Here is a 17,502-nt window from a genome sequence, read left to right on the forward strand (position 1 = left end):
TGTGTATGACAACACGAACCAACAGCTAGGTTAATACAATTTTTAAATTCACCTGATCAAGATATTCTACCAGAGAATGGAGAGAAAAGCACTGAGGTGTTTTTTGCAGTGCATTGGCAATAAGATAATCATTTAAGAGAGAGCCCAGTTCAATTTCCTGAAAGATTTTCTTGTTGTTAATAAAGAGCAAGACACTTTCATCTAGGTGATGTTACTGGACTACAGTTCCCTAGCAAAAAAATAAGTGATTTCCACTATTAAGCAGCTGTAAGAAAGACAAAGCTCTCCTACCATTTCCATAGTGTTTCCAAGATTCACAACAGGGATGCTGGATCGAGGGTCTGACACTTGACTGCATAACTTTGTGAATTATGCCTTGAAGTTACAATACTTAATTCATAATTGCCATTTTCAGGAGTGAGAAGGGTATCTAAAATTTTAGCACTCATCATTTCAGTGTCCAAAAACATGACGTTAGAATCCCTGACTCGCTATTATTGTGTCCAAATAAGTAAACAGCAAGGAAAATCTAAAAAAGTGGACTGACTTTACAAATTAAGGCATATTAACAGCAAGCTGTGATACATCATTGCTTTTCCCCACTACAGGAGCTCTAGTCCTGTCCTGATAGCTAGAGCAATGCTAAAGAGGTCAGCATAAATCTTTGTCACTCCTGAGCTGTTGCTTGTATCTCTGTTCATGTCTGGGTATCCGTATAACTCATTTCCCCATATTTTGTGCACATTTAGAATGGAGACTATGTGATTTTGAGCAGGAATTAGATATTTGTTGCAGTAGAGGGCAGCAGTATTCATTCACAAGCCAGACAGAACCGTATACAGTACATATAAATACCAGCATAGTTGTCAGACAATTTAAGAAAATGGAGTGATGTGAAAGAAAATGAATTGAATTTTTAATACCTTGATCAGAGTGCATAATGAACTCACATCACACTTTTTACAGATAGAGATAGGTAATCAGACTGTATAATTCCAATATTAAAATCAACCCACACGTGTTAAAATTAGCAACCTCTTAGGAAATCACTCCAAATTTATGAGTGAACAGAGTGCAACCACTTGTGCTTCATGCAACAATATGTGTAATTTAAAAATCTGCAGTATTGAACTTGGGGCCATCCCCACCCCATTAAAAATAAAACTCTCCTCCAAGCCAGTGGAAACTGGCAATCTTCACTGAATAGCAACAGCTTACAGAAATATATCTCCATTTGTAATCATTTCAGTGTATGGATGATGACATTTTGAAACATCTGGATCTGATGATGTCCACAGGAGATTCCAAAATGGTAGTGTCTAAATGTGATGATACAATAAATACAAGATGTTTTATTTTAGATTGAAATAGCAGGATAGAGACAAGGGCAGACATAGATAAAGTATGCAAGCACGGGACTTCAGGTGGCAGGGCGTACGCCTCTTAACTCTTGAAAATACCCCCAGCAACAGCCACCTTCTGTGATCTCAGAGCAGCCCTGCAGCTGTTCTCCAGCCAAAATTCTTAACAGGCTTGTGCTCACCAAACTATGTGGCTGTAATTCAAACCATTCACTGCTCAACATAATTAAGAACCAATCTCTGAGTCCAGAACAATAGCCTGCTCAAGCACTAGCACATGCGAGCAAAATGAGACTTTATGTCTTGGCTCATGTTTGCTTTCATCCTTTTTTTTTTCTCTTCCAAACAAAATCCTTCCCCTCTCCTCCCTACAGCACATTCGTGGGCAGTTTTCAGGTTACCATAGCTCACTTCAGACTTCCTTCACCACAGAAATGGAGCCACAAAATTACCCTGAATGTACTGTCGCGCACGAGCGCTAAAGCAATAAATTTAGGATCTCCGACTTAGAGACTGCTCGTTCGGAGATCTAACAGCAAGACACTCAAAACTGATGGGGCATTGTTATTTCTGGTCCACTCCAGCTACTTTTGGTGCGGAACAAGAGGGGAAGTAGCGGACTTTACACAAACTTTGCTGTTGCTTAAACCCCCGATGACTCAAGAACTACTTTACGCCTCAGCCTGACCAAGGGCAGCCTCAGGGACATTTCTGACAGCCAAGAATAGCTAGTAGGGAGCAGCCCAAGGCGATTTCTGGTTTCCCACTACATTCCCTGCTCTACCACGCAAAGGCTGAGACATCCAAGAGACATAAAACCATTTTTATGACCCAGTTTTCCTCTGTCAGGCAAATTTCCTGGTAGACTGGGCAGGCATTGCTCAGCTCTCCAGAGCTTCCAGCTGCCCGAGGAAGGCTTGCTGTCCATTGAGAGCAGGTCTTCCTTACACCTGAGGTGTGTGACACCACTCACCACATCCCCACCAAGTTTTCTGTCAAGGCTTACTTACAGCCATTGCTGATGAGTCACACCTTCACCATGGGCTGAAGGCTTAAATGAAGACATACAACAGAGCAGAAAACAATTAACACAGGCAAAAGCAGAAGGCTTTCTAGGCCAGGAGCAGAAAGTTGAGCCATCCTGTAACAGAAAACAAGCACAAACAAGCTCCTCTTCCTACAAGTGTTTTACTTTTGAGAGAGGACTTTCTCTGCTTCAAACTACTGACAAAGATATAAAACCTGGAAATATTTTCTGTTTTGCAAAACAAAGTCCTGTTAAGGAGGCCAGGGAAGGAACATAAAATATATTTTGAAGATCTGAAATCAAAACCATGTGGGGACTGATGGAAAAATACTGCAGACAGAGGTTAACAACGAGGAAATCTCAGGAAGGTTCATGTCATACTTTTTTGCTATTTATTCCTTACAAATGAAACAGTTTCCTTCCCTGTGAACAGGCTGCCCCTAGTCTCCACAGGCTTGGAATTTGCAGAAATTAGGAGCTGAAGATCTAAACAACCAGTGAAGAGGACCTACTACTAATGATGGCTCTAATTTCACAGGAAATGCAGTGGGTATGGGGTTCAGGTGGAGGCCCATTAATAGGAACAATGGGACCAGCTTCTTACAGGTGATTACCCAGTGTAGTGATGGTTAAAATACCTGAAGTGCTTGGGGGTAGAGGGAAGGGAGGAATTCTGCTCCGCTGCTGGATGTCTTGTTTGCTGATATACTTCCTCTGTAAGGGCTGAGGGAGATTAAAAACCTTCCAAATAGTGCAAGAAAGATATTGCTGCCAATTTGTTTAACCTTGTGTATTTCATGAGAATGAGGGGAAGAACCAGCAACGCCTCAGCATGCTCCAGCTGGGCATGTTATGGGGCACATTATTTGAAGGAGCCAAAAAATTGTTCTTACAGTTCAAACCCTTTACGCTCACCACAGAGCACTGATCATATTAGATTTCTAACTAAAATGTAATCAAATTAGCATCATTGAAATGCAAAAACATCATAAGGAGATTGTCTTAGCAGAGCCTTTCTATCCCTTAATTAACCATTGCTATCATTAAATTAAAAGCTTCTGAGATCATCCTTACAAGACATACCACTGAAGTTAAGCAGTACCCACATCTCATTACTTAGCTATCCAAAAATGAGATATGTACACAGTTTATGTCATCTTTCCATGGATGGCTCAGAAGGAATTAGAGCCATTCACTTTCCATTCCATGGCTCGTTTCTACTTGGGAAGCAAGGATTTGTTGCCAGGAATGTTTTTAGGAGCTTAGACACTATTGTCATTTCATTAAAATTGTTCCTAGATTTCCCAGCTCTTTTTCAGTGTGTAATGGGACATGCATGCTGCTCACTTCTGCACATGACCTGATGCTTCTGCAGATATCTCAGAATGTGAAAGGAAGGAGAAAGCCACCATTGTTAATGTTAGTCTCATTTTGCTATCCACACCAGAACTACTGCTCCTTAAAATTAATATTTGTCTGCTGAAGATATGCATGCTACTTATGTGCCATGGCAAAGAACAGCATGGCAAAGTCCACATCCATCAGGACATCTTTGTCTTTGTTTCAGACCATGAAATCAGTGAGAGTGAATTGCTTTCATGTTCCTATGCCTTTGAGCCAGTGGAACTACAGTCAAACACTTTTTAGGTGTTAGAGCACAGATCTCTGTGCTCACAGGTCTCCTTTTGCCTTCAGCATATCTGCCTTGCATAGATTTATCTTCCTCCCCCTTCTTTCTTTCAGGATCTTAATCTTAAACATCATGTGTTTGCCCCAAATTCTGCCTTATTTTATACGTCCTTGCACAGATGTTCAGAGTGACAAAGCTAGTGTATGACATCAGAGTTTATTCTACAGCAATTCGTCTTTCTGCATTAACCGTGTGATAAACTATGGAAGAAAGAGGGGCCTCCTTTCCAGTTCTCTTATCTATGGACTGTCGTAAATATTATCGGCAAACTGGTGACCCACTTCCTCCAGTTTCGCATGATAACTTCACTGGATTTGTTTAAACAAACTTGTGTCCCAGTTCTCTACTACACTAACCTATTTGTTGTGGAATCACTGCTACTCTTGGTAAATCATATATTTTACAAGAAGACCTATACCAGATGTTTAAGGTCAGATTTGGTTCCACGTCCCTGTCAATGATCAGTTTGCCATACTAATGAATAAGGGGAAAGTTTGCTGCAGTGAACTAAGGACTTATGTGTAGATATGCAACAGAAGCGAAAAGAAAGAGAGGAATTAGAACATGAGTTTCACTGAAATACACTTAACTTTGGCCAGACTGGGTTAATATTTGTTTTAAAAAATATACAAAAAAATGATCTCTTTTTTGTTATCAAGGCTAACATAATATATACAGTCACACCTCTTATTTGTCATTGCTTTCTTTGTGTCCCTGCATTTTCAGCAAAATCAAGTTGTTTAAAAGATTATATGTAATAATGCTGAAATGCTTCAGATGAACTTATATGTAATAATGCTGAAATGCTTCAGATGAACACACTGGCTTAATATATTTCAAATGTGGCCTATTCAAGTTGTTTCGTACCATGGATCTCAAAACTTTAAAGAGTTCCAAATTTACATTACATGCCTCATGTTCTTTAGCAAGCAAGACAACTACTGCATTAACTACTTCCTGCATCAGATAACCCTCTTTGCTCTAAAACCTGCAATCTGGCCCACCCTAAATGCTCTCATCTCTTTGCTGAAGGAAGAATTACAAATGCTATAGACTCTGGAAGTATACATTACCTTCCTCAGGCTGCTAGCATTCAACCACTATTCTCCCCAGCTTCCTGCTTGCCCTAGGAAGCTTGTCTTTTGAGTAGGAGAACACCATGAACCAAATACCAGCCAGATGCTCCAACAAAATTACCAGTTTCAGACTTTAAAACCATGCTCTCATTTCTGTCATCTAAAACCAGGCCTCCATGATGCTGTGAGAAATATGAAAAAACATCACCTGAAGACAAAAGTCAGACTCACAGAACACTGGGTGGGACGGTAGCCATACCTCAATCCAGAACAGTGACCGATCAACTATTCCTTACCAGCGCCACTGCTAAACCTAAGAGAAGGAATTTCTGCTTTTCCCTTTTCCTGTCCCAGTACAATATCAACATGCTCTGCTGAAGGACGGGGAAAGCCACCAGTTCTGCCTCTCCCTTCCCTTTTCCTCCCGACTCCAGAGGCTGCTTTTCCCTTGCTGCTCTTATCAGTTCCCAGGCCCCACCCTGCTGAGATGGAAGGACCCTTCCCTACTGCTTTTCTTGGAGAACCTTTTTAACAGTAAAATTCCCTTGCAGCTCCCCATGACTCACAGACTGTGCCTTCTTAGTGCTGGGGTCACTCAGCTAATTCTCTACTGAAGGGTGATGGAAACGTTTTTCCAAAATGCAGCTTCTTTTCTAACTCATGCCTTCCCTCTTCTGATACTCATCAGTCCCACCTGTGCAACATTTCTTCACAGAAGGCAGCCACGCTTTTGTCCCATTTGATCTGCTGAACAACATAAAATATGTTAAAAAAGAAAAAAGAAAAAAAAAGAAAAACCTGCAAATACCTGAAAAGCTTTTTTCTGGGGAATTCTTGATCTGAACTATTTCATTGGAAGTGGATCATGTTAATGAAGCAATAAATAGAAACTTAAAGAAAACACAAAATTTGGAAAAAGCAAACATGGAATATGAATTAGCTGGCAGTAAAGTAAATGTTATAAGTTTCATTTACACTAGCAGGCTGTTTTAATTCCAGTTTTGTGCACTGAGTCAAATACTAAATCCAGGTACCCAGTCAACCTCCCTTTTAAAATTCTGGCTAATGTACACTTTCTGACTGAACATTTTATAAATAATATATGCTGTCTTATTTTAATAAAATTTTCTTAAATGGCTTTGAGAGCTAATGTCTGTGTCTGTCTTGGTATTCAGCATGGAAAATGAGAAGAGGGAGGAATGGTGAAACAAGCACAGAAAATGTAAATTCACAAAATAAACACCCTTCCCCTCAAGAGAGCATATTGAAAGTGGGGAGTCCTTTTTCACTATCTTAACTCAGGAGTAAGAAAGCATTCAGATAACTATAATTTTCCACAGAAATTAAGCCCAGACCTTTCCCAGGGCAATGCAAGTTGGACTCAGGGACCCAACCTTTCAGGAAACTCTGGGTCTGATTGGGTCTGTATCAGCTTCTTGTAGGGGGATTTCTACGTGGTGCTGTGACTGCCATCGCCCCCTCACATGTGTGGCTATGCAACGTCCCCCTCCTTGGGGCAGGAGGGAGAGGAGATGGGAGGTTGGTAATGGGAAAAGGCATATTCTGTGCTTCTCACTCTAAACCAGTCACTTCTTTGTACGAAATTCAATGGGATATCTTGCCCAGTGCTGCTTTAGAACATGTACTGCCTGCCTGTGTTTTAAGCTATGAAAAATGGACAATGGCTGAAACTGTGAGGCTTTGATTTTTGTTTTATTGGTTTGCGCACTGTACACCTGCAGCATAAATGTAACTTTTTATTGGAGATGGAAGGCATCCATATGAATTCCTGCAAAAAGAGTAGCTTATAACAAAAATAAGACTCTCTTGGGCTTTTGCCAAAATAATTGGAAATCTCAATTTATATCAATTTTAAAACCCAGTACCAACTGGCAGCTACTGTTTTTAGGGGATTCATTTTGGTTATGGCAACAAACAATTATGTTTCTTTTAAGGCAATAACAAATAGTAGTTTTAATCTGAGATCGTATAAGGCAAAAAATCCTTGCACCAAAATATCTGTTACTACAGCCTCTTGTGAACAAAGCCAACTGTTCCTACACAGTTGTTCCTATGCAGACACCACTTTGAGTTTTTTTTTGTTTGTTTTTTAACTTTTCAAGTTAAATGTCATTGAGAATCAGTACAATTGTCTTATAAACACAGCAGATCATATGCATGTTCTCTCAGAGCTTTACATTTAAAATGAAAATTTAACTCTTGTCCATCAATGCCAGTGGCAGAGATTAATATTCTGTATGGGAGGAAATTTGCATAAAGAAAATATTGTCCCAAGATCAGATCACTAGATACTCCTCTCCAGCTCCAGAAAAAAAAAAAGAAAAAAGAAAAAAAAAAGAGCGAAACCGTGAAAATAAGAATTAATTAAGACTATGGGATGTAGCATAAATTGCTACATCAGCATTTTCTGCAACAGCTCGATACTCTTTGCCAGGCTGAATTCTCCTCTCTACCACATGGGTCGTTTGGCCCTAACCCCCCCCAGCGATGAGAACAGATGTGAGGAACTGCGGTATCAAGCGAAACCACCGTGTGGATGGCCAGCACAAAACCCTGCTGTGGGTTCTCCTTTCTTCATTTTAGTCAGCACCATTGGAAGCAGTGGTAAAGCAAGAACAAAGGCTTCTGAATCAGCCCGGAAAGCTGTCCTTAAAGGGCTTCTCTTGAAAGACTACCAACAAAACAGACTCGCTCTGAGCTCCATTATTGACAATACAGTAGGAGAAGATCATCGAGGTCTTGTCAGATCACATTCAAACCTTCTGAAGTCACTAAATGTTTTTTTGTTGTTGTTGCTTTGCACCAGCTGTAACATGGGATGTGTTTGATATAATTTCTAGTTTTCTCAAGTCAGTAATTCTGATATACCACGGGAAAGAGCAAACTGTATGAGGGTATTGCACTCCCCTTTGATCTGAGAGGTGATTGATGAGTCTGACTGATGATATCAGTAAAAGGAAAAGTATTTTGAAGGGAATGAGAGACATGCATGCTCACCAGTGCCAGCAGTCAATCCATTTTACCCAGAGAGGGAGGTAAGCACACATCTTTGAACATTTTTACCAGTATCTTAGAAGCTTGTTTTTTCATATGTACAGCTTTCATGTCTATTTGCTTACATATATGCAGAAATCATGTAAGTACTTACACATGAATGCAGCAAATGTAAAACCAGTTTGATGAAAGGGTTATACAAAGGATAGGGATTTCTGTGTCAGAGAGATTTCTGACATATTCAGGAGATACAGTGAGTGTAAATAGCAGAAGAATTAGTAGGTTGAAGTAAAAAAGAAGGCAATAGGAGACAGGAAAGATTCATACAAGTATGGGATAACTGATCCCGTGGCTATTCAATTGTAGGCTTTTCAATAACGTCTAGTTTCTCAACAGGGTAATATTTCACAGTTTGCCAACTAACTACAGTAACTATGTTCTGGAAAAAAAAAAAAAAAAAAAAAAAAAGAATCTCTGTCAATGATTTTGAGGCTAAAAAAGTTAATACTTTGTTTTTCAAAGAAGTTGTCATTTATTTTTTTCTGACCTCCATAGGTTAATTAGTTCATAGGCAGAGTTGAAAAATGATGGCTTGCACTAGTGAATGTTTTGAGTTTGAAGGAGCTAGAGAGACTGCATGAAGTAAAATATTGGCATGCAGATCACCTGCCTTTCATTACAGGGGCTGGATATGAGCCTGATGAGAAAGCGAGGGGACTAGTTCCAATGTACTACGAACTGATGGCTGCAAGGAATGGCAATCCAAAAAAATGGGAGGGGACTGAATCCAAATGACATGAATTACATCTGTTGAAAGGGTGCAGAGGAATGGAAATAAACTATTGCAGCTGCATGTACTTCTGATGTAGACTAAGAGATGGGAAGAGGAAGAGGAAAAGGAAACAAAAAGTACAGCTGTTGCAGTGGCAGCTACTGAGTCAATAAAGAAGGGATCCATGAAGCTGTTCTGTGAGCAGCAATCATCCCAGAGCAAAGGGACAAGAGTCAGCACAGGAGCTCCTCAGACAGAGGACAGCAATACAACACTGAATCACATTTCTGCCTCCTGGGAGAATTCACTCACAGTTTGCTGGCTCATAAAACACGGTGTTTCCCAGTTTAAGTTCTTCAGAGGGATGACTGTATATGTTACAGAGGTTTTTAAAAGACAAGTTGAAGTTAAATATCAGAAAAAGGATATAGAGATTCACCACAGTGAAGGAATGGAATTAATAACATTCCAGAGAAGAATGATATTGAAAATGTACCACCCTCATCGGCATTTCACACAATCACATCTGTAGGCAATCTCTTGTGGGCTGTGAAGGTTTTTTTGTGATCCCAATTTAAATGATCTCCTGTGGTTGATTTTATGCACTACTTTAGGACCATAATTAATCATTTTCTTGGACCAAATACTGGATGTTTAGCTAAATATATGCCCTAGAACTTGGAAACAATATGCCTAAAAACTTTGGGCATTGGGATAAATATTTCATCAACTACATCAAAGATTAGAGACCTTTTCAGACTCTTCGCCAGTCTCCCTAATAAATCAAAATGGACACATGACATATACAAGTGTATCTCTGCATCAAAAAAAATGAGTTTAAAAAATTTGCAAGCACATACTCCAACAGTTGAAACTTCAAGGAACTGTACGGTCATTAAACAAACTCTTTGCTTCAGCTTATTGTGGTGGAGTAGATGTTTTCCACCTGAGAAAGCATCATGAGGCACTGTAATACTAAAGAAAGTAATAGTAGAAAATCTGGGAAGCTATTGGGAAACAGGCAGCTAGGAAAATTTACAAACTTCACAGAAGAGTGACTGAGTGTTCTTATGAGTTCATCTGAGATTCCACAATCACAACATCAAACCTTTCACCTTATGTGTGTAGTAAATGGGCTACACCTGCTAGACAAAATACATTCTGACCAGGAGAAGAGATGGTTTGGGGAAATGCATTTTTTGTTGTCATTTATGTTTTAATAAAACCTTTTTTTTTTGCTTTACAAAGACCATTTGTTGAAATACAGATGATACATCATGATAAGACCCTGAAAGCTATTGTTTATTATCTCTCTGTACTAAAACAAAGTTTTCAATGCTCCTCAAGCTGTTTCTATCTTTTCCTTGTTTGGTTTTGTTTTCTGAGTGCCTTATCCAAGACTTGCCTTTTAACTTTCCTCAGGGAAATAAATCTCACAGAGCAGTTTTCACAAAATTCTTGCAACCGTGAACTCGGAATGTTTAACCAAGCATCTACACGAAATTTTAAACTGAAAGCATGAAATGAAGCTAATGTTCCCATGATGTTTTATGAACCAGAAGAATCATACAATCACTAAAGAAATGCTTGGCACTGTGGATGTCAGTGAACCTGAAAGAATTAACAGGACTCCAGTGGCACGTCAACATTGAGCAGAGCTGCAGGCCCAAAAGGAGACAAAGAAAGAAAGCAATGGAAGAGGAAGGAACCCCACTGATAGAAGCAGCATTGAAGACCCTCAGCTCCTTTTCTCTTTCTCTGTATTTGCATGTACCCCAGGCTAATTTTACCATGGACATGCAATAAAGTCTTTTTAAAGGAAAGAAACATTGGCCTCAATCTTAGGTCTACTCCCAGTACTGGGGTTAAATGCTGTTGCACTTAGTGATATAGGGACTCTCCTCAAGAAGAGTCAGCACAGGGATTGGCATCACTGGCATAACTTATTTGCTTGTGGGTAGCAGTCTGAGTCTGCACTGGTAAATATGTACAAGTGTGGCAGAAGTTTCAGTGAGGGCCTTTGTTCCAGATCTGGATAACAAAATGACTTTGTGGCATCCCAGGGATACAACTAACAAAACTATTGTTTTTCTTTTATTTCTGTGCTATTGCTTTAATTAGGAAACCTCAGAAGTTAATGTAATGAACTAAACATCTGAAAGATAAAGGTACAGTTAAATCTGAACGTCCTTGATATGAGTGCTTTGATGTAAGGTTTAGTTCAGCTGTGAGATATAAGTGTTGAAACTGGGGTAGGATGGCTTATGTCTGTCAAGTCCCTTACCATAGCTGAAAAGAGTGATTTGAACAGTCTGTTGTTAAAAAGTCTGAGGCAGATGTTACTTTTACCACCACAGTCAAAGCAAGGGTCCTCAGTGTTTGACTTTCAAAATCCCCACTAAGTTCCTTACAGAGACGTAAAATGGTTTGTTTACTAAATCTGTAATTTTACAAAACTTGTGAGGTCCAGAATGAAATGTCTGATTCTCTGCAATCTCCGGTGGGACATATATTTCCTTAATCTCTTTAAGAACATACATCCTTCAGCCCAACACCCAGTGCTATATTTATAATCTAAGAAGACAGTAAAGATCCTTTTTCTTTTTGTTATCATTTTTCCTATAGTTATCTGAAATAGTTTCAAATTTTTCCATTTTATTCTTGTGAAAACATGGAATTGGTAGTGAAACTCAGCTTCCTGATACATTTGTTTTTGAATGCCTAAATATATTCATACTTACTTGCTGCTTTTTTTTGTCTCAAAAGATTTCAAAGGTGTTTTCAAACCTCATATACAAAAGACTCACTTCACCAGTCACAAAAGATTGATCATCACTCAGCAGCAGAAAGCTGTAAAACTAAACACTGCAGAACAGTTTATGTCAAGAAATACAAGTAGAGGTTTCCCTGAAATCCATGTTCAATTAGTAGATTTTTGTTTCCTCAGCAGTCCAATCAGTCAGTCACATCTTTGCGTACCAGAAATCAAAAATGGAATAGCAGCTCTGTAGCAACATCAGGAAACAATGCAGTTAAATGCATATATTTTCTCTATTTAAATTTCTACATAGTGAGATAATAGTGATTAATTCATGTCAAAATCTGAGTGAAAGAATACAGCCAGACTCCAAGCAGGGAAAGGCACTATGTTTCCAAAAAAGTATAGCGTGAACCTCCTAATGTGAAGCAGCATTTAAAAGTCATGGAGGAGACTGAACCCACTGAAGCTGAACAGGGGTTCAGCTCTGGAAGTAAATGGTAGCATTTCAGTAAAGCATAATCTAATTCTAGTTATTTAAAAATACATTTCTAGGTTTGCTAACACTGGATTAATTGGATTTGCATCTCTTATGACAGTTCTGCATTTAACTCAGTGACATTTGTTTGAAACTTAATTAAAATAATTGTAAAAAACATGCTTTTTTATCTGATGCATTACATTTGCCAACTATTCCATTCCTATTTGTCTAATGTCAAACAGAAGTTTAAAGACATGAATGGCAGCCCCATGAGACACAGTCTGTCACCCAGAAGGTGCCCATATCATTCTTACCGCAGTAATCATCAGCCTCATGTTTAGAATCACTGCAGTTGTCTGAGATCTGAACCTAAACTCAGTAGACAGTCTGAAAGAATCAACAGCTGAGAAACACGTTACTACAGCATTAGCTAGTCATCATCAATCCACAAATACCACTGTAATGTCGCCTGCTGATTGCCCAAATCTGACACTGAACTGACATAAACCAACTTACCTGTGGGTCAAATGTACGTCAGTCTGCGCTGTGACACAAGGTGAGCTAGGAACAGTAGCACAGGGAGAAGGGGGGGGGGCACAAATCTGGGATGAGGAGTCACCTTGTCTAGACAGGGCAGGTCTAGTTCTCCCTGAAATGGGAAGTGGAAAACACAGTTTAAAACAAGAACAAGAAAGGGAGGAAAAAAATGGCAGAATATTTTCCAGCTGAAAAACCTGAGATGCTGAGTATAACTTTTGAGAAGGACTTGGATTTTCTGTTCCATTGCTTCAGCACAAAAGATCCCCTTCAGGTCAGAAATTTTGTTTCTTTCAAACTATTATACACATTTTTGCATGTTCTTGTAGAATTTGTACATAACTGTGCAAATAAATTGGTACACATGCCAAATAATACTCTTACACATGCATAAAGTAACAAGCAGATTCAGATTTCTAAAGAGGTGCTACGGTGGCTCCCTAATATCAAGGCCTTCCCTGAAATATTCTTTCACCAGCTATGATTCGCAGCATTGTTTACATCCATAAAAAGAACAGGAATACCTGTTATGAAGTGCACTGTACATTCCTTACTCCTTAGAAACCAGTATTAAATGAAAGCTTTTCCACTGATTCTAGAAAAAAAAAAAAAAAAGGAAAATACATTTCTGTTAAATAAATAAGTAGAAGAAAAGAAATTCTGTAGTAGCATAAGCAAAATAGCAAAAGATACACTTAATAAGAAGGATCAGTTATTTTGTGTATAAATATTGTGTGACTTGCATATAAGAGAGGATAAGTGTAAGAAAATCTATATCCTTCAGTTAGTGCACCAATCAGTAATTAGTACATTTTTTAAAGTTAATTCAACCCCTTGATTCAGTTCCCTGAAATAAATGGAAATAGATGACTACCACCAGGTAGATTTTTTGTGTTTATGAAAATAACAGAAAGATGACTTCTGTGTATTATAGGGAAGCCAGAGAATCAAATACACATCCAAAATGATCTGAAATCTTTCTTAATATATCTCATTATCTTGGTGCTCAGGAAACTCTGAGGTTAGTCTTAAAATATTGCAGGAACTTTTTTTTTCCTGAACAACATACCTTTTCTGACTCCTTTCCAGTGTCACTCTTCATCTCACTTTGAAAGTGAGATCCTGTTTGTACATTTTTCAATTATTTTTTTTTAATGTGTATTATTTGCAGAGAAAAATGCATTATGCCTGCTGTCTACTTTACTTGGAATAAAATAGACAGAAATAGTTCAGGGCTGGAGTAACTGGTCAGACCCATGAATGTATATTTTATTCAGAAACTGTCAGAGATAAGCAAGGAGTCTGTAAAGAACATCAGTGTTCACAAACCATCCATCCTATATTTCCACTGCACTAATGAAAGGCCAGGTCCTGGTGTGCAGTGAGCTTCCCAGAAGCAGCTGCAGTCAAGGCCTACATCTACAGAAGAACACCTTAGACCTTCTGCCACACCATCCAAAAAAACAACCCAACCAAAACAACCATAAAACAAGAAATGTTTTTGTGCACCAATTCTTACAGCCTGTAGTCACATTAAAAGTGTCAAATTTTCAAAAGCACACTAGGTGAACTCAGTTTTGGTTTCAGCAATATATCATGAAGCCCACTTAAATGTCGCATCCTGCACAAGTGCCAGCAGAGAAGCACGGGGTTATTTTGCTGACTGATGTTTTTCCTTTTTTTTTTTTTTTTTTTAATTTTACCCCAGAGGGGAGCTCTGGGTCCTCCCATCTCTGTTTTCTGATGGTCTCCCAGTAATGCTGCTGGAGGCCTTTTCAGGGAGGCCGAGTTGGGGGCAGCACGGGTAGCAGTGCTAAGGTCCTCGCTTTCCCTATTGCTAGGAACCATTGTGAGGGCTCTGGTGGGTTGCTAGCACTGAGTTGATGTTCCCTGGCAGAACAAAAGTAGATTTCTGAAAGTCTGTTCATGGGAGTTACTGGTATGTTATCTGGTTCTGTTAGTATATCTAAAGCATATCAATACATGTGAACGCCTGCCAGTGTGTTATTCATCTCACTCTGTATGGTTTTTATTGACATCTGGTCACAAAAATGTTGTACTTCCACTAGTCAATATAACCTTACTGTTCATAAAATATACATGTTCAGGGTTGTATGAGAAGTCCAGCTAGCCCCTCATAGAGCCCCATACTAAATGCTTAAGAAGGAGTATCCAGACAAGTCCAGCACACAGTGATAGTTCCTTAGAAAGACAGTTTCATTTTGTCCTCCAGTTCTTGTGTCTGCTATATTCTGATACAGCTGCTGAAGGAGATACATAATTCATAATGGAGACCTCCAAACATTCAGACAGAGAGCAAGATAATGCCAGTAAAAGCCACTCTTTAAAACACTGATGTAGTGCTCGATATTATGACATGCTTAGAGACACCGCAGTGTTCATCCTCCCCGATTGGCAGAATTTCAGTAGCAGTTTAATGCAGAATATCACACTAAGTAAGAGAAAACCCCAACACTCTGTATTTACACGTACCTTTAACTGAAGCACTTGAAACCTGAAAGGAAACATGGGTTTTGGAAGCATTTGAAACCTGAAAGGAGACATGGGTTTTGGAAAAATAACTTTTTGAAAAAGAACATGGTCTCGCAGTTGCTGTGATCTTTTTTGACAGACTGTGAGCAAAATGTATTTTAAGAATCTTTACATTGAGTTCTAACCACAGCAACTTTTGGTACTATTCCAAATATATTTTCCCTTTCTAGAAGTGAAAAATTTTATTTCTACTACACATGGCAAACAGAAGAGTTCAGAAAACATCACTGAGGAACCTCCTGTTGACGGAATCACGGCAATTTTTATAGCCGAGCTTACATTTACAAGCAGGAGTATCACAGGGGTCACAGCCCTGCTTCATGTCATGTGGCAACCGAACAAAGTTGAACACACACAGGGAGACACTGAGGTGGCCAGCTGGCATGGGGGGGTAAGTGCTGCAAAATCATTTTGCCCACCCACATAGACAGTGCTTTAAAACCAGTAAATAGAAATGCAACAGTAGTTTTATAGAAAGGCCAGACCATAAATAATTAATCCATTGGATAAATACATTTACATCAAACAGAAAGGCAGAAGCCACAAGCCAAACTTTACCTTATAGAAATTTTTTTGAGCACGTGCTGTTTCCAAATATCATTTATACAAAACATACAATTCTGAAATTACCCAAACCTTTTGTTGCTTCATGCAACCAGCTACAGTAGTAGAAACCTTTGTTAGGAGGCATGCTGTATGTTCAATATACAAGTATCTTTGCACCATGGAAACAACTACAATTCATGTCACCGTTTCCCTCAAGACGCAACTCATTCTCCAGTATTTCATTTAATGTGGTAAACATGATAATGAGAATTTTAGCAAATGTGAAAGTTGTCCGTGTTGCTCACTTTGGTAACTGTATAGCAGATTTATGGGAATTTACAGCACAATACAGGAAGATACTAGGTAGTATACTGTACTCTCCTTTATTTCCAAGAATATCGCTATGTAACTGTATCTGTTGGAGAGGGCCGTATAATTCTTCTTCATTATTAAATTAAAAAAAATCTTAATTTTACACTTTAAAATTAAAATATACATCCATCATTTGCATTGACCTTATTGGAAGGTAGGTAGATAGCTTATAAATATCAGAGCTCAAAGTAAATCAGTTAATAAAATATATTCAAAGGGTGTTTTGCCACTTAATTATAAAAATAACGCTCAAGTTTAATATCACCAAGGACAATTACGGGAGGTCTAATTCTTAAAGTACAGTTAAACCATAGAATAATACTTTCACTTTTATGAAGAAGATAATTTCAATAATTTGAACTTTATGTTGTGTACAGATGACTTTTCCCTTTCCTTTCCTACACAACTTCTATGTTTCTTTGCAGACAGCTACATTTCACTAGGTTGAGATCAAAGATGAGGAAGGGGCAAGCATTGATCCTTCTATACTGATCAGATCAGAGCTGAAACAGGAAAAAGTTTAACTAAATTGTTTCCCATAAACTAGGGGAAGGTAATCAAAGCCAATATACCATTGTTCTTCTAATCCATGCCCAAGGAAGTTACATGGTTCACAAATCAAATTACTGGGGCAGCATGGGCCCCAGGAGGAGACAGGCAAAGATGCAAAGTGGAATTAAGGATTCAAATATCAACACATACCAATAAATCCAATTTGTTCCTTATTCACATGCTTTGAGATTGATACATTAAAAAAAAAATGTTGTTCACTGTATGACTGTATGAACTAATTCCCCTATGCATTTCCACTTTTTTTTTATGGCAATTTTCTGAGAAGTCGTACAAAAAAAAAAAAAAAAAAAAAAAAAAGCAAACAACAAAAAAAAGTGTAGCAACAACAATAACAAAATTTAAAAATCAAGTTGTTTTGGAGAGAAAACTTTATTAGCCTACCCTTATTACACAGCTTTACAGAAAAAGGTAAACAACTCTTAATGTAGTATAAAACTAGCCTTTATTGGCAGCAAGATAACATCAAAGCTAAGAATTTATTGGCATTCAATAAAAGACTATACAGTTATGAGACAGCAAGAATAGTCACCATCATATTGAATGGGAAAAATATATTCTGCTAGAGCTATGAAAGAGAACTGCAAGTTTCAGAACATGATCCAACCTGTACCAAATCAGGGAATGAGGAAAATCCAAAATTTCTTGAGTCCTACAGAACACTTTTCACTGTTGACACAAGGGAACAGGCAGTATTTGATCCCAATCCGATTGACACTCCAGACACCACACAGCTGATACAAG

Source organism: Anser cygnoides, chromosome 4 (genome assembly GCF_040182565.1).
Source record: "Anser cygnoides isolate HZ-2024a breed goose chromosome 4, Taihu_goose_T2T_genome, whole genome shotgun sequence".
NCBI classification, from domain to species: domain Eukaryota; kingdom Metazoa; phylum Chordata; class Aves; order Anseriformes; family Anatidae; genus Anser; species Anser cygnoides.